This window comes from Ovis aries, chromosome 19 (genome assembly GCF_016772045.2).
Source record: "Ovis aries strain OAR_USU_Benz2616 breed Rambouillet chromosome 19, ARS-UI_Ramb_v3.0, whole genome shotgun sequence".
NCBI lineage: Eukaryota > Metazoa > Chordata > Mammalia > Artiodactyla > Bovidae > Ovis > Ovis aries.
In genome coordinates, this window is record NC_056072.1 from 49,972,848 (window position 1) to 49,991,072 (window position 18,225).

The following is an 18,225-nucleotide window of genomic DNA, read 5'->3' on the forward strand; positions in this document are numbered from 1 at the left end:
TAGCTCTGGGATGACCTAATGACCTTGGGCCAGGCCTTGCCCCCGCTGCGTCTTCCTTGGGCAGTGGAGACAAGACACTGAGCAGCCCTCCTAGCCCAACCCCGTGATGCCCAGAGGGATGGGGCAGGGGGGAGGTACATCAGTGGCTCTGGTCCTAGGGGTTCCAGTGGGCAGCATTCCCACCATCAGTGGCCTCTCTGGGGAGCGAGCATCATTTAAAAAGTAAAATTAAAAACCCTTCTTCACAGAGCCGCCCTGCTTTTGCCGCTAATGGCCACTTAACCCAATTAAACTGATGCATTGTTGGCAGTGGCTGGGTCTGTTCAGGAACTGCGCTCTGGGCTTGGTGTTCAGAGGAGCAGGAGGAATGAGCCAGGGAGGGAGCCACGGGGCCAGGGGCTGTGGGGCACCACCTGCCATAGTCAGGAGGGACAGCGTTCTGCCCGGCTCCCCGACTCACTGCTTCCTTTCTCAGACTTCACCTCATACAGGGTTTCTTGGTATTGGTGCTATGGACATTTTGAGCAGGATGATTCTTTGCTGTGGGGGCTGTCTTGGGCATTGCAGGTGGTTAAGCAGCATCCTGACCCTCTGCCTGCTAGAGGCCAGTGTACATCACTCTCCCAGTTACAAGAACCAGAAATGTCCCCAAGTGTTGCCAGATATCCTCTGGGGGCAGAGTCCCATTTGGTTGAAAACCACTGGTCTGATGAAACAGAGAGCTGCAGTCATTATAGAAACCTCAGAAGCAGGGTGACATTGGGGACCTTGAAGAGATGCAGACAGGATGGAGCAGCCCGAACAGGAGCATGATCCCTGCAGTTCAAAGGGGAAAGAGTGGGCTTGGGGCAGCCTGGAGGAGGCATCATGGATTGCAGGGGGGATGTTCGCCCTTGGAGGCAGCTGAAGGCCAGATCAAAGCTGGGTCCCCAGATACATTCATGGATGGAGGTTGGACAAGCAGAGGGGTCCTGGGAAGGCAGGGCCAGGGGTCCCACCTGCCGCCAAGGCCTGGCTCAGAGCCGGAGCCTCCTGAGGATTTGCAGAACAGAGGCTAGGGCTGCGGCTCTGCGTCCTGGCTGGAGGCCACCCTCTGGGGTCTGACTCCAGACCAGGGGAGTTCTGAAAGGCACACGAATGGTGGACACACAGGCAGGGAATTCTGCAGCAGCGGCTGCCTCCGCCCACCCTTCTCTGAGCAATTAAAAGGTGTTTACGTGGGCCTAGCAGCGGCTTCTGCCTCCCTTCCATTATGACCATTAAGAGATCTTGACCCTTCCACTTTTCCTGCTCTTAAAAGGAGCCACGGACACATGGAGCCAATTAGGCGCACGTGTGGGCGCCGAGGGCCCAAGCAGCCTTTTCTCCCTGATTGCCGCGTTTACGGCTAATTATTCTCCCCTCACCCAAACAGCGCCGCCGCTTCCTGGCAAGGTGCCACTACCACCCAGGGGAGCCAGCTGGGCCCCCTGGGGATGAGGGAGTGTCGAGTTAGTGAATGGGCATCCACCGGGTGCCACCGTGTGGGAGCCCTTGGACACCTCTGCCTAAGAGCAACCAATCGGGAGTGGGAGTCAGAAGGAGCCCTTTGGAGGAGGTGGGCCACCTGGGTGTGGAAGGGATGAAGAATCAGCGTCTACTCGCTGTGCACCCGAGGGTCCTGGGGCCCAGCGTGAGCCCTGGGCAAAGAGGCTTCTCCTAGGCTGGTGGACGCACATATGGGAGCCCGCCCCCACCTGCATCCCTGCTGGGTGGCTGAAAACGCACAGACCTTTTGAGGGCGCCCAGGCTGAGCTAGCGGGACAGGGAGCTGGCCTCCCTGGGAACAGAGGGAGACAGCGCGGGAGGGGTGTGGCTAGGGAATGGCCAAGGATCCTCGGGGAAACCCCGTCATTCCCTCCTCTTTCTGGCTGGACTTCCCTGGTCCCTGGGATTACCCCTATGGCGCAGGCTCCTTTCCCTGCTCCTCCTGCAAAGTCCAGGGGCCTCAGGAGGGGTCAGAAGAGCTGTGGTCACTCCTCACATTCACTGGCCGAAGGAAGGGTCTCGGGGCCAGAGGCGCAATGTCCTTGAGGGTCTCACACCCTCCCACCCACTGCTTCTCTGCCATGTTCTCTCCCATGATGAAGGGCAAGGCTGACTGCTGCTGCTCATCAGGCATGTTGCGTCCCCTGACCAGCAGCGCCCACCTCCTGTGGGATGCATGACCGAGGCACCCCAGGCCCAGGTCTCACCCCAGGACGTGTCTGAGCCTCTCCTACCCGGTGCCCTGCTCGTGAGGCCAGGTGCATGCCCTGGGGGCAACATTCAGTCTCCCTGTCGTTCACTTGCTCTCTCTGTCATTCAGCAAACCTTCTCCACTGCCCCCAGCCCTACCCTGGGTGTGGTGCCTCTCTCCGCTCACGGTGGGGCAGAATTCCCATTTTACAGATGAGGAAACAGAGGCTCAGTGGTGATGCCAACCCAGCCACTGACTGGCTGCGACAGGGTAATGGTTCCCCCTGCTCCACTGGCTCCTGAGCAAGTGTGCCTACCCCTCCCTAGCTCCCAGGGATGGAGAAACAGAGCCGTGCTGACTGGGGCAGAGAGGAAGAAGCCCAGGGTTGAGAAGGGAAATGGTGAGGGTCTGCCAGACAAGCAAGGGCAGGAGCTCTACTGGGGGACCCTGGAGAACAGCTGGTCAGGGCAGCTGGCTGCACATGCAGGCTGGGACTCACTGCCATGTATTCACTTTTTAACACCCCTGCCCCCTGCCCACCACAGGAGGGGGAATCTAGGGCATGGGGTAGGGCGGTGGGCCACTGGCCAAATGGAGAAAACGAACCCTGGGACCAAGGGTGATTGATTTGCTGGACTCCTTCCCCAGAGGCCAGCACTATGGGAGGAGCCTCTCCCGCTTTGCCCACCTCCCCGGGGGTCCTAGCTGGCAAGGGGGAGGGGGCACAGATGCTAGGAAGCAGAGTAAAAGGGCCTGCAGGTGCCACAGGGACAGGCCAGTCTAATTCAGGATCAGAGAAGTGAGAAATTTAATTGAGTTTTAATAGCGTCTGGCCCTTTGTTCTGAAATCCTCGTGTACAAGGGCTGGGGGAGGTGGTGTGCGTCTAAGGCAGGGCAGGCTAGTGGCCCTCCAGGATGACAGACTTCGAGAGGATGGAAAACAAGCTACAAGGTGTGCAGATCAGCTGACGTGGGAGGGCAAGTCTAAGAAGACAGCCGGGAGGAGGTGGTGTTTGAGCTGAGCCTTGGAAAGTTGGCAGAGGGGCAGTGCCTGGGGGTTTCCAAAGGTGGAGAAAAGGAAGAAGGAAGGCACGAGCCCTGGCCCAGCACTGAAGTGACTCAGACTGAATCTGCTGAGACAAGAGTTGTGGGCTGGGAAGGGAGCCAGGAAAGTGCAGCCTGTGCATAACTGTTTCCACTGGAGGGCAGAGAGGATGGGGAGGTGGCAGAGGCAGGCGGAAGGGCCCACCGCCTGAGTTCTGGGGTGGTCACTGCGTATCTGTAAACACGGCCCTTTCGAAACCACCAGCAGCCAGTCACCTCTCTCAGCCTGTTTTCTGTGGCTCAGAATACCCAGCGAGCAGTGTCTGTAGCAGTGGGTGTCTGAAGAAGAGTGAACTGTGGGAGTGCGGGTGGGGAGGGCATGGGGGGCTCTGGGTGCTGAGAAGGGCCTCAGGTCCCTCGTGGACCCCTCAGCTGTCTTCTCCAAGCCCACAACTGAAGGCTGGACCAGCCCCCAGCACCATAGTGACCCTGGGCAGGGGCCTGTGAGGCCGACCCTGCCTCAGCGTGTCATGGGATATCAGGTCTTCCGTGTCTTTTGCTTCCTTCAGCCTCTGTTTACTGAGTGCTGAGCACCTCCTGTGTATACATGCCAGCCTAGGTTACCAGCAACAGGAACACCTGCAGGGCACCTACTTTGAGGCATACTGTCTGCTCAAGGTGACAGGGATGTGACCCGTGCCACAAAGTGTGGATCCAGGGTGTTGAGCCCATGGATATTGACCATCTCTAGGGGAATTGGGATGGCGGAAAAGAAGAGTGTTACTGGAGTCTCAGCCAGGCAGAGGAGAGGAAGGAAGAGGATCCAAGGCAGAGGGCACAGCAGAGTACAAAGGCCAGAGGTAGAAAGAGTGTGTGCGTGGCATGTTTGGACATCTGCCCACACGCGGAGGCGGAGGGCTTCACCTCTGGCTGGCTCCGCAGAGCACGTGCATGGAGGCACTGGGAGGTAGGCCTCGAGATAGAGGCAGGAATGGGCTGTGCCCCATGTGGGTGCTGTTGCTTGGAGTCTAGCTGCGACCTCACCTAGTGACCACATGCTGGGTCGTCCTGACCTTACACTACCCCCAAAAGAACCTCTGACCAAGAGTCCCCATTAGGAAGGTGGAATGTGGCACGTGATACAGGTGAGCAAGATGTGGCCAAGAATTAAGGGCCTCAGCCCGCACACTCCCCTTGAGCAGCACCAGGCCCTTGGTAATGCTCACACTCTCTGAGCCTCAGTTTTCTTACCTGTCCAGTAGAACCACGAGCGCAGCCTCACAGATCTGTCATCAGAGGTTATGTCCAGGCCGTGGTGACATCAGCTGAGCATGGGCGCCATGCCGATGTGAGGTGGGATGGACCCCAATGGACAAGACTGACCCTGTGCTCCTTCAGCCCCGCCCTGCCCCGCTGGTAGGCCAACACGAGGCTGTAGGACCTCATGCCAGCTCTACCCCCTCTCCTAACACCTCATCCAAAGCCCGTCCCCAGCTCCCACCTCTGTGGGCCACGCTGTCCAGGCTGCTCGATGCTTCCTGCCTCCTGGCACGGGCCTTGGGGCCCGTATTTGAGAGGCTGGTCACGGTTGCCAGGCCCTTTGTTCCAGCCTTCCGGTGTTTGCCCACTCTGTACCTCGGCGAATGGGAGTCACAGCATGTTTGCTGTGTCAACACCAGCTGGAGCCTGGTTATCAAGATAGCCAGGGTACGAGGCCCCATCCGCCAGCTGCCCAGGTCCCTGGGGTCCAGCCCCTTCCTGGGCGGTTGGGGAAGATGGGCCAGTGGGGCAGCTCCCATGCCTCACCCATTCACCCACAGGACTGCCCGACCTGGGCTGGGCAAGTGGCTGGAAGCAGCAAAGACAGCCATAGGCAGGAACCTGGACTCAGGTCAGGCACAGTGTCAGCTTGGCATGACTCAGGAGGACTCCCTGGTAGAGTCAGCCTCCAAGCCTTTGAAGGCTAGATTTGGGGCTTATCCACCCTCTGTGCAGAAGGTCTTTGACCTCCCGGGCCCCAGTGCCAGCCCTCTCCTCCCTGGGTTCCCAGTCATCAGATCCAGAGATATCAGAGGAGAGGGGGCCTGAACAGTCCAGCAGATGGACAGATGAATGGACAGGCAGTGAGACGGGGTCCAGGCAAGGAATCAGAACTCCAGGAGAGGACTCGAGAGGGCCTGAGCCAGGCCAGCTGACATGCACGTGTGAGCCGTGCAGGTGTGGGTAGGTGGGGGAACCTCAGTGCTGGGTGGGGGCAGAGATGGGCAGCCTCTGGCTGGTGGCTTGTACTGCGGGGTGCCTGTCACAGACAGACAGGGAAACAGAGGTCCAGAGAGGGGGAGCAACTTGCCTTGAGCCTGGGGAGAACTCAGGTTCCCCGCCCTTTAACCAAGGCTGTTCCACCACTTGGGGGCCTCATCCTTGGGCCACATGGCAGAGCTGAATCTTTAAACCCTATTTACTTATGAATGAGACCCCCACCCACTTCATCAGTAGGTTTTCGAGAAATGAGTCTTCGAGGGTGACTCACCCAAGAGACCAAGGCCTCCGAGGCATGGACCAGGCCGGCATCTGGGTCAGGAGGCAGAAGGGCCAAGTGAGGTCTCAGGTGCAGCACCGCTGCACCAGCTGTATGGCCTTTGCTGGTGATTTCCCATCCTGGAGTCTCAGTTTCCTTATCTGTAAAATGGGATGGTAAGAGTCCACCCGGTAGGATTGCCAAGAGGGTCATCCAAGGTGAGACTTGATCAGTTCATAGACATGTGTGCGCCATGGAGTTATCGCATGGAGGGGGCTTGGTCCACAGCAAAGATCCCCATCACTTGACCTCACTTTGGGAGCATGTGGAAAAGCACCCCAGTTACCTTGAAGTGTGGATTCATAGCACTGAGGCTGAGGCTGGAAGGATGGAGGAATCTGCCTGTCAGAGGGCGGGGAAAAGCATTGAGAAAAGGAACAGCATGCAGGGGCCCTGGGGGTGGGGAGGGAAGGTCACACAGAGTCCGTTGTGGCTGCAGATTAGCTTGGGGTAGGGGAGCACGGCTGAGACCCTCTGAGTCTCGAATGTTCACATGCAGGACCCCCACCACAAGCAAAAGCCCCCACCCAAAGACAGGCTTGTTGGAGAGGGAGTGGTGGTGGAGGAGCACGTGTGTGTGTGTGTGTGTGTGTGTGTGTGTGCATGCATGCACATGTACGTGCACTCCACAATCTCCCAGTGATGTGACACGGACCTTTCCCCACCACTCATCTGCATACCTAGGCCTCCTTTTATCAAATATTCTGCTAATCTCATCTCCCTGGGTGACTGCCGTGTAATTAGCTCATTTTGCAAAATATTTCATCTGTCACATATTCCCCTCGCCTTTTCCTTCTCCCAGGATTGGGTAGGAGTGGACATGGCGAGGGAAGATTTCTAGGCCTGGGGCCCCCTCACAGGTCAGCTCTGGCCCTGCCCCCTGCACACAGGGCATGCCACACGCACCGGGACCTGCACAAGGCCTCCCCAATGCACATCCCAAACCCAGGGCCTGGTGAGCAGGTGGAGGTCAGTGGGCAGAGCCTGAGTGTCAGTGTCCTTTCTGGGTCAGGAAGAAGGGATGGTTCAGGCCTGACTGAGCCCTGCCTTGGGGGGGGCACCTGTGCGCTCCTGGTCATACCTGGGGACAAGTCAGGCCCAAGGTGGGCTCAGCTAATGAGCTCCAATGTGGGCACATGTAATGGCAGGCAAGGATGAGGCAGGATGCCAGGTGGCCTCTGCTCGGCACAGGTGGCCATGTGTGGATGGACTGAGCCCCAGGTGTGCGATAAACACTTGGTTCCTAAGAGCCCCAGTGATCTTTCATTATTACCTATCTGCCTCCTGGGCCCCACTGGACACAGTCTCACAGAGGGTGGCTTACCCCAAGCACCCCCCACACTAGCACTCACCCACCCCAGCCAGGGTCGGGTCTGGCTGTGAGATGGGGGCTGTTCGAACAGTGGACTGTGTACAGGACACATGTAGAGACCCCCGATGGACCACATGTGGCCAGGCCTTGTCCCTGACCCAGCAGGATGGCTCTGGCCTGGGGTCCCTGGAGCTGGGGCCAAGCAGAGGGAGCTGTCTCTGTTGATTCCCCTGGCCCCACCTCCGCTGACCCATTCCCAGATGGAAAACCTGCAGCTTCTGAGCCCCCATCGGCGCAGAGAGCTCTCAGTGTCTCAGAACCTGCTGCAGTGAGGACCCCGGGCGGCTAGAAGGATGGGGCTTGGAGCCCTCGGCTGGCATGGCCTACTTTCCCTCGCGCCCGCCCCTGACTCTCTCCCCGCCTTCTCTTGCTTCCACTCCCTCGGGATGTAAATTCTCTTAAACTTTTAATTAAAAACATTCTGCTTTCTCCCCCCAAGATTTGCTTCCCTGTGATTTTCCTCTTAGGAGGAGAGATGGGGGCAGGGGGTGGTGGGAAGGGAGTGGAGGTCAAGCCTTCCTGGGTCTCCATGGGGAAACCAAGAAAACCAAGTCCTGGCCCAGAGGAGGCACTGGCTGCCCCCTGCCCTGGGTCACCATCCCTGGCTCCCCAGCTCTGCTGAGGGAGGCATTTCTAAGGATGCCAACCCTGGGTGTCACAGCCAGATTTGGGGAAGGCCAGCAGCTCCCTGCGTGCACTCCCACCATGTCCCACAGAATCACTCAAGACCTCAGCCACACCTGCCCATATGCCCCACATCTAAGGCGCCGTGTTCTCCTGTGAGAGTGCTGTGAGCTCCATGGGTCACAGCTTGGGAACGTGTCCTACAGGTTTACTCATCAGGCAAGATGCAGTCCTGGGCTGTGTCGTGGCCTCAGGGTCACCTGCTGGGTCACACGTGCTTCACAGGTTAAATTCCAAGTTCAGTTCAGAGGCACAAGATCAAGTCCTGGCTCACAAGATCGTGACCGAGGAATGCTGGGACACAGATCCTTGACATCAGGGAACCAGAACACCTTCTTTAATTATGGGGCTGGAGACAGGCTGGCCTGACCCTGTGCCCCAGGCAATGGCCCATTAACCTGTCCCTGAGTCTGGAAGGAGATGCCACCATGTCCTCTGCTGCCCATTTGAGAGCTGGAGCCATCTAAGTCTCTACAAGTTCTTCCTTGCATGATCTGCAAGGATCCAACCTGGTCGGATCCTGCAAGATCTGCCCGTGATCGCTCTTCCTAAACCCTTTCCTTGGCTCCACCTTTTAGGCTTCCGTGTCTATAAGTCCTCCCTTGTCCAGCAGACATGAGTCCCCACCTCCACACATTCCTGTCAGCTCTCCACTCATTTGCAGGTGCGGGCCTCCACCTTAGGGCTTCTAAGCCCAGCCCAGGAAGCCTCCCCCAAACTCGCAGCTTCCTCTGGGCACACCCCCACCATGATGCATCGCTGCCATTGCAGATTGTACCCCTCCCACCTCCAGAGACCCTCTTCCAGCCCCCAAGGCCGAGGGACTCAAGACGGCACTGCCATCTCCTCCTACCTTCACATCTCCTCAGGACTCATTCAGTTGCTGCATCCAGGGATGGAGGCTTTTTTCTCCCTTCACAGCCCATCTCACCTGAACCTGTCATGTCAGGTGCTGCCCACGCATTCATTCCCCAAGTACATACCTGTGTGCCAAGCCCTGTGCTGGTTGCTGGGAGCTTGACAGTGACGGAGCAAACCCAGTCCTGCCTTTGGAGACCTTCTGGTCCAGAGGGAAGGCAGAGGGTAGACAAGTAATATGAGGATGTGTAACGGGCTGTCAGAGGACAGTCGCAGCAGGGAGGCCGGGGGCACTGCGACCGCCACCCACAGTGCAGGCCTGAGCGTGAGCAGGGGTGAAAGTGGTAAGAAGGAGGAGCCAGCCCTTTCTCCTGGCTCAGTGGGGAGAGCCTCATCTCCCCACCTGGGATGCAGCTTCCTGAGCATCAGTTTGAGTCTCCCCTTCTGCTGCCAGGAGCCTGAATGGCAGGAGCCCTGCAGACACCCGGCCATGCCCAGCCGGGCCTCTGTACAGGTGGTGAGCTGAGCAGGGTGGGCCAAGCAGGTGGCGCTGGACCTTCCTGGGTTGCCCAGCCCCAGGGCACCCTGGCGTCAGCAAAATAGAACTCCAAGTGCCCTTTAGAGTTCATAGCAGTGATAGGAGGACCCTCCCCGAAGACAAGTAGAATGTGTGTCTGCTCAGTAGAGGTTGTCTCTGGCTGGAACATGCCCCATGTGCGTGTCAGGGATGGCACTGGACGGATATGCACGCCCGTGTGTATGGCTGAGGAAGGCGGGGCTCTCCAGAGCAGAGCCTCCGTGCATGGGGGTGTGAGAGACGTGTGGTGTGTGCTGGAAGAGCGGTGAGCTGGGGTAGGAAGGGAGGGGAGAGCTCTACCATTTCGAGATGTCTGTTGCATCAGCGTGGCCCATCTCACTGTAGGCACTCTTGTGGGTGTGCTTCAGGCACCAGCAAGTGTGTGTGTGTGTAAAGCCATGTGCTTGCGTCCTATCTCCCAGTCTACAGCCACAGGTGCACAGTCAGGCCTAGGCCCTCACATAAGTGCCTACTAATAGACATGTAATACGTGTACAAGTGTGCGTCTCAGCCCATGTTTGCCTGTGTGTAGTATCGATCTGTGTGTCCCAGGGAGACACAAACGCACATATGCGTTCCTGCCTAGAAAACCCTGGTGACTCCTGGTGCCCAGCCCCGTCACAGCTGTCTCCCTCTCTCCAATCCCCACACCACTGCCTCTACAGGCAGGCAGACTAGGTTGAATATTTCATTTGGGGAAATTGAGGCACAGAAGGCAAGAGGAACTTGCCCTAGACTCATAAGCTCTAGCTACGACCCAGGTTTCCCAAGATCCCGTCTCAGTCTGATGTGGCCCCGTGGCTCGTGAAGCGTCTCCCCACACTTCCTGCAGTGCCCGAGGAGTCCAGGACAGAGGGTTGGGTTTCACAGGGCGCCCCCATCCTTGCCGGCGCTCACCTCGGAAGGGACTCAAATCAGCAGGCATGTCCCATAGCAGGTCTCCCAATGGTGGAGCCTCTGAGCTCATGGTCATAACAGCCTAGGGAGGAGGAACCATCCTCTGGGCCTCCTGCAACGAGGTGGCCTGCCTACAGGAGGAGTAGGGATCTCAGCCCAGCCTCTAGTGTCAGCCCCAGCACGCTGTCCCCTCTTCATCCTGCCTTCCTGGTATTCACTCCTCTCCTGTCTGTCCCTGTGGCTCTGCCTCCTGTCTTCTCACCTCTCCACACTCCCCTCTACCCACCAGGGGCATTTCTGGGTTTGTTTCAGCAGCTCCTGACGAGCTGCTTAAGCTGAGAAACTCTCAGAGGTCAACTGTGCCCTCAGCCCCCACAGACCCAGCTCTGGCCCAAGGGTGGGATGCAGGAAGAATCAGACCCCACTGTGACCTCAAGAGAACCCGGCCTAGGATGGCCAGCCTTGTAAACCAGCCTGGTACCTGCCCCTCAGTAACCAGAACTATGAGAGGCTAAGCAGAAAGAAGCCCAGCACAGGGTGCAACCAAGCTGGGCATTAAGAGGCAGGAAACGGTTGTCCAGGCAGAGGAGGAGAATGGCCTTCCGTGCAGAAGGAGTGTTGTGTGTAAAAGCGTGGAGGTGAGAGAGTGTCATGATAACCAGGTATTATCGAGCCCCTGTCTCATGCCTCTTGAGTGGCTGTGCAGCTAGACATTCATTCATTCTTTTGTTTATTCACCAAACAGTTACCAAGAGCGGGCACTAGGGCCGCTAGATGGAAAAAAAAAAAAAAAAACAGCATTGTCCCTTCCTCTAAGAAAGAACAGTCTGCTGGGAAATTACAGACAGAGCGGCAGAGTCCTTGACGAGGGCACGCAGGCACTGATGGGGATACACAGGCACTGAAGGAGGAAGTTGGAGGACATATGAGCATTCTGGTGTCCCCAGGGAGGGGTCTGGCCAGAACTGAGGCTCACCTGTCAGCCTTGTTTTCCCCCATTCATCAGTACTTGGTATCTGGTCCTCAGAAGCCCTCATAGCTGGGAAGGCCCTTGGCAGTCCAAGTGTGTATCCGTCATGGTGCTGACAGTGAATTGGAGACCCTAGGCCCAGAACCCAAGTCTCCGTGGCTTCTTTTCACGAATGTAGTTGTAGGGACTTCCCTGGTGGTCCAGTGGTTGAGAAGCCACCTTCCAGTGCAGGGGAAGCAGGTTCAATCCCTAGTCAGGGAACTGGGATCCCACATGTCGCAGGGCAACTAAGCTGTCTTAGGGCAAATAAACTGAGTGCCACAGCTCGAGAGATGTCCAAGTGCCTAGAGAAGCCAGAGCCCATGCACCACATCAGAAATCCTGTGTACTGCAAATGAGACCTGATGCGGTCAAGTAAATGAGTAAATATTAATTTAAAAACAGAAGAATGTTGTTGTATTGGATAAAGCCATGATTGTCTATAGCCAGAACTCACACAGGACTCAGTGCTGTCTGTGCAGCACCTCCTGCAGCCCAGAGGTGGAATTGCAGGTCCAGGAAGCTGCTTTGGAATAAGTGCCCTCAGAGTAGGGTCTGTGACCTTCTCAGGCTGGCAGGAACAACTGGGGACCTTGGGCATTTCATTGAGCCTCAATTTCTCACTGCAGAACAGCAGCATAATTCCTGGCTTGCCTGCCACACTGGAGGGTTGTGGAGATGGAGAGGGCTGGCTCCCATGACAGAAGCTCTCTGGGGGCCCTTCTGCCTGGGGCATGGGGGAAGGGATGACGTAGGGCTGCCCACCACTCCCCACCCCCAGCACAGAAGCAGGGCTGATGGCTGGCTCCCTCCCCCGACCAGAGCTCTCAAGCCATCCATCACTTATAAATTCTCATTTCTAAATAAAATGATTTGTTAATTTGAGTGAGTGATCGCCACTTGTCCAAGCCTCTTTGCAGGCCCGGGAACAGCTTGTGGGCTCCCAGAGCCCCGTGCCGCCGGCCTGGCACAGACTTGGAGGGGTTGTTTTCGATTTAAATGTGAATTGAATGAGGAGAAAAATGTTTCTCTTGGCAGTTCCATAGGAGCTCGCTCTTCTGACAGATGTTGGAGTTTATTATCCCATCGGGCTAGCGTTTTGTTGAGCAGAATTGCTAATTATTTCAGAGGCCCGGCCACAGTCGAGGAGGAAAGGGAAGTGGGTGTGGCTTTGGGTGGCATCTGTCAACAGGCGGGCACTGGGATGCCAGGCCCAGCACACCATCTCCCCACTCCCCTCCTGGGATCTGCAGGCATTTCTAGGCAGGAGCTGCCCTGCCCCTCGGCTTCTGCTCCACGGGGTACCTAGAGGAGGCAAAAGGGTTTGTTCTTGCCAGCACCCCTTTGGCTTCACAATGAAGAGTCTGTAAAATTGTGTTGGGGGCTGTGTGTTGCTTGTATGTAGTGGGTTATGAGTGGTGGATGGAAATAGGCTCCGGAGAGGCCAGTGCTCTGCTCACTGTGTAAAGTCAAAGTTGTTGATTATAAGGACTGCAGCTGGGCAGGGGCCCAGCTTGCGCAGGCACGTGGCTGCTTATCTTCATAGCTGTGGGTTCTGTGTGGTTTGGCATGACCGTGTGCTGTGCTCGTGGGTCACAAGCTACCTGGCGTGACTTCGTGTGTCTGTGAATGAGATGTCTGTGGTTGAGCTGCTCAGGCCTTTGAGGTACAGCTCCAATTCATTCCTGTCCCGGTCTGTGCACAGCAAGGTGAGGAAGGCCTGGAAAGACAGATGGCCAGAGGGGACTGGACCTCAGGAAGGGTGGGCTGAGGCTGGCCAGGGCAGGGCCAGTTCCCTGATACCCAGCAGGGGACCTCAGATTTCTACTGGACTGGGTCTGAAGGCTCCCCGATTCCACACAGCCCGTGTCTGACTCCAGTTCATGTCTGATGCTGACAGTTCCTCCTGCAGTCTCCCCTGAGAAGCACCTACACTGAGAAAGCCCCCCACCTCTGCACCTCTCCTTACCGCTTCCTGAGCCCCAAGACAAGAGCCCCGGCTGCCCTGGCCGCCCCCAGTCATGGCAGCTCAGAACCTGGCACTTGAGTGTCTCATCCCCTTCCCCCATCTGCCTCCACACTCATTCTCCACCCCCTCCCCCAGTTCCAGGCTCAATGAAGCTCAGCTCCCTAGGTTCAACACGAAGGTAGAAGCAGCAGCTGGGCAGGCTTTTATAACCCTAATTAACACCGGATCCCGGCGAGGGTGGGGGTGGGGGGGAATGGTCTCAGCTCTAGAACTGTGATGCAGGCCGAGCCCAGCAGAGTACAAGGCAGGGAGGGTCCACCCTGATGCTGGGTCAGGGGAGACAGTCAATGCAGCTGGGCCCCAGAAGATGACAGGGAGCCCTGTGGCCTCAGTCTCACTCCATCTTAAGTCCTGGACCCTGGCAGCCATCCTCATGGGGGATGGGGAGGGGTGCCCAGCCACCCCCAGACTGAGATTCTACCATGCGTCTCTGATTGACCGTGTGTCCCTGGGAACCAGGCCCTCTCCCTCCTCTGGATAAAACTCCACTGTGACATCCTTCCATTAAATAGGGCATGTTCAGAAGAGAAAATTGCTACTATTTTCCCCTTTTACTTCACTGTCATCAAAAATTGATCCCATATTGCATCCTTATTTCAAAGAATGAGCTAAAAAAAAATAAAATAAAATAAAAATTCCCACTCCTCAGAGTGGCAGCTGCATCAAACTTCCCGTTCCTCTCACCCCCCTAAAAAGAACGGAATGAGAGGACAGTGTGGCCACGGAAGGACCATGCCACTGCCAGCCCTTCTGGAGCTGTTGGCTGCGGTGGGGGCATGGCTTTGGGAGAGAGGAGGGACGGGGCCCAGTCTGTGGGCAGAGGGGGATTTCAGTCTGGTGAAATGTGGTAGAAAATGGGGTAATTGGGGGAGGTTAATCTGGATCTAAATGGAGCGATTTGTTATCTCAATAAGAAGCATCTTGTTTTCCAGGGAGACGGCTGTGCCTGCCCGCCAGATGCTGGCCAGCCCATTGGCTCGGCGCAGGGCCCTGCCGCCCATCCTCAGGAGATCTAGCCTCCCAGAACCACTTACTCTCCTTGGCTCGTGGGACGGGGAGGTGGAGGAGCAAAGACAGGGGTCCAGGAAGGGGTAACAGTGAGGCTGAGGCTGGGGAATGTGTGACACCCCACAGAGCACGGAGGCCCCCTGACTCTCAGAGCAGTCTTCCTTCCCATGGGTCTAGCTGCTGCTTGAAAGAGGAGAGAGTGGGTGGGGTGGGGAGCACAGTTTAATCTGCTTTTTGACAAAATATTGAGCAGCTCTCCACCTAAGCACAGGGTTTTTCCCACAACTAAGGGGTCACATGCCCCAACTAAAAAAACGCACGCGCCGCCACTGAAGATCTGATGCAGCCAAATGAATTAAATATATTTTTCAAAAGCACAAAGTTGGGGCTTCCGTGGTGGTCCCGTGGTAAAGAATCCACCTGCCAATGCAGGGGACATGGGTTCAATCCCCGCTCCAGGAAGATCCCACACGCCATGGAGCAACTGAGCTGTGTGCCACAGCTACGGAGTGCCTAGAGCTGGTGCCCCACAATGATAGATGCCACTGCCGTGAGAAGCCCGAGTACCACAGTGAAGAGCAGCCCCCTCTCACCACAACGAGAGAAAGCCCATGTACAGCAACAAAGACCCACCTCAATCAAAAAATAAATCTTTTTGAAAAATAAAAAACACAAGGTTTAAAAAACATAGAATAGGTATAATAAGAATGAGACAAAAGAACCAAGATAAGCAACCCCAGGACCAGCTGCTTGATCTAGGTGAGCCTCCAATTTGACTGTGAGCCTCCTGGTAACCAAAGGAACAGGGGGGAGCCAGTGCTTTGTGTTCTAACCAATGGACATGAGATTTAAATCAACTCCCCACAGAAGCCAAATCTTGCTTCCCATGGGTTGGTGTTGGGGGGAGACTTTTCACCATGTGTCTCTCAGCTTCTCCCACCTTTGCTAGGAGCAGAGTCTGGGAGCTGACACTTGGGCTGCAGTCCAGAGCGTGTCCCTCCTCCCGAAGCCTTAGCTCCCATCTGGTCCTTGCCAGGGACTGCGGGTGAGAGCCGCTGACAGTGCGGGGATCACCAGTCCCACAGGTGTGGCCAACACAGGCTATAGTGCATCTGATAGACGTAGGGGTGCGTCCTGCTCTACCTCCTGCACGTTCTGTGGCTGTGGAGTACTCAACCCCCTTGGCCTGTGCCTCCTTCTTCTGGAAAATGGACCGGTAGCAGCAGCCTCGCCCCCCATGGCTGTGTGGGTCACATGTAGACTCTGGGCCCCCATAAGTGATAACTAGTCATGAAGGCACCCAGTGGGGCCATTGGTTGGGACTGGGGCACAGGATTTCCTTGCTCTGGACATGTGTCTAGCCTGGTGTTGGCTGTACCATGAGTATGGGCTGGGGGGCAGGGTGAGCATGGAGACAAGGGGAAGCCCCTCCCTCCACTGTGAATACTGTGGGAACAAGGCAGAGAGCCTCATTTGGCCTGTGTCTCTGGCACAGGCCCTGAACATGTTTGTTAAAAGAAGGAGGAGGGGCCCTGGGCATCTCCTGTTCACTTATTCCATGCTGTGGTTTTAGTTTGTATAAAATAACACAAAACAAAGTGATCGCAGTGGGGTGAGGGATGGAAGGAAGGTAAACCGGGGGACAAATTGAGGGCACACGGGAGAAGTGAATCGCTAGGCATGAATGAGGCAGGTGGCAGCCAGAGGGCCCGTGTGGCCAGGTGTGCACGGCAGGCGTCCGCGTGCCCAGCCACAGCAGGAAGCTGCCCCGCCCACCCGAGCCTTAGGAGATGAATTCCTGGCACGAAGGTGAGGACCACCTACCGTGTGCAAAAGGGTCTGAATGCATGTTTGCACGCATGCATGCATGTACACAGGGGTTCCCATACCCTTGTACGTATGTATGCACACACATGGGGCTTCTTAATGTCTGCACTCGCATTCACATCCTTTCATGCAGGTACACCTGTGTGTATGTTCAAGCGCAAATGCACACGTGTCCTCCTTCTTCAGTTCCAAGTCCTCCGCCCCCAGGATTGCAAAACTGTTGACCACAAAGTCCAATGGAAGAGCTCTCCTCTCCCACTGGCTACTACAGCGGAAGATCACTCAGCACACCTTCCTCCCTGGAGGCCCAAGAGTCCCCAGTCACAGGAGTCCCATTGCCCCCTCTTTCCTGTGGGAGAGAACTAGGAGGCTTTAGGGGATAGGGGAATGACATCAGGCTTCAGAATACTGGGGAGGGAAGGTCCCTATGGCCAGGACCTGACCCCGAGGATGGGTCAGCAGGCCTGGGCCATGCAGAGCAGGGGGCTGGGAATCAGATGGAGGCCTTCAATACCTTGGTGGGCTGAGGCTGGGCTGACCCCAGGGCACAAAGACCCTCCCTGCCCACAGAGTGCCTGGCTCTGGATTTAGAGAAAGGAAACAGACCCAAGAGTGGTGAGCAAGTTCTACACTTAGCCTCATTTCTCACCCCCACGCTAGTGGTGGGGAGGCTGGGGGGTCCCACTTCTTGCTGAGCTTTGATGTTGCCACATGTGAAGTGGGCTGAAGATCGTTCACGGAGGGTCTGCCCTGACGGGCATGGAAGGGTAGCCCTGGGGCTGATCCACCCAGCCTAGCACTCAGAGTCTGCTCCTCTGGGCCCTGCCCTTCCAGGCCCTTAATTCAGGCAACAGCCTCAGATCTAGGCACAGCCTAGCACAGCTGCCTGCAAAGGATCACTAACCTTAACACTGATGAACACAGACCCACAGCAGCACCCCGCCCTAATGCCATGAGGGTCACAGGCTGTGCTTGGCAGCAGTGCTAGAGGCTGACAGCAAGTGGAAGAGGGCTCCTGGGGGCCCGAGGTCACCGAGTGACCTTGAGGACATGCAACCCCCACCTTCTGCACATACACCTCCCATCTTCTCTGGGCTCAGCCTGGGCCCTGGGAAAAGGGCAGGAACTCACGGCCACCCAGGGTGATGAGTGCAAGATCATGCAGTGAGGCTGAAGATGGGCTCAGGCCCACCCAAGTCTCCTCCTGCCCCCCAGATCTCTCACCCAGCCCCAGAATGTTCCCCTGTCCCATTCTCTCTGATCCACAGCCATCCAAAGGCTCCTTTCCTCCTCAGAGGGTCTTCAGGGTGTCAGAGGGGGCTCAGGATGTTTCATGGGTGAATTGATGAGTTGGGAAGGGAGGTTTAGTTACGCAGCCCCAAGGACAACCCCCTCTCCTGCCCTCAAAGAGCTGTGAGTGCAAACTGAGTAACCCCCTGAGCCTCAGTTTCCTCATCTGGAAAATGGGTTTGGAAGGGGAGCAGCTTTGCAGGGGCTGCTCTAGAGAGTCATGAACAGTGCAGTGAGTGCTCAGTGGTGTGGCTGTGACAACAGGTCCACGTGCACTTCCAGGTGCAGGAATTCCCTGACAACCCTAAATATTTCAGGAACACTCAAAGCCCCGCCTGATCACCTGGCCGTGGTTTCTCTTCCCTGGAAAAGTCCTGACCCTTTCCTGTAGTTTGCTGTGGCCCTGCTCCAAGAGCTACTTCCTTCTTCAGGCAGCTCCAGGCCCACACTTCCTCACTTCCAGGGACATCTGACCCTCTTACTGATGTGTTGTTCTTTAGTCGCTAAGTCGTGTCTGACTCTTTGTGACCCCACAGACTGTAGCTCACCAGGCTTCTCTGTCCATGAGATTTCCTAGGCAAGAATACTGGAGTGGGTTGCCACTTCCTTCTCCAGGCGGTCTTCCTGACCTAGGGATTGAACCTGCATCTCCTGCATTGATAGGTGGGTTCTTTACCACTGAGCCACCAGGGCTGGCCCTTCCTGATAAGCGCAAGTGCCTCCAGGCTCCCTGCGGTCAGCAGCTCAGCATTCTCCTCTTTTCTCACTCATGCAGTGGCGGTGGATGGTGCCATTTCCTCATTTCACAGGGAGGAAAACCGAGGCCAGGAGAGG

General features: G+C 56.7%; 1 protein-coding gene and 1 long non-coding RNA gene across 9 annotated transcripts in view; one reads left to right on the plus strand and one right to left on the minus strand.

Annotated features, from left to right (window-relative positions):
• Positions 1-4,810, minus strand: part of LOC121817248 (uncharacterized) — a 33,699-nt gene extending 28,889 nt beyond the window's left edge. The window contains exon 1 of one of the 2 annotated variants that reach the window (XR_006057075.1): positions 4,514-4,810. This is a non-coding gene — a long non-coding RNA (uncharacterized LOC121817248). The other variant, XR_009597449.1, reaches the window with a different exon arrangement.
• CACNA2D2 (calcium voltage-gated channel auxiliary subunit alpha2delta 2) overlaps positions 1-18,225 on the plus strand; it is a 139,430-nt gene that overhangs the window by 73,000 nt on the left and 48,205 nt on the right. The gene's annotated exons all lie outside the window — the stretch shown is intronic.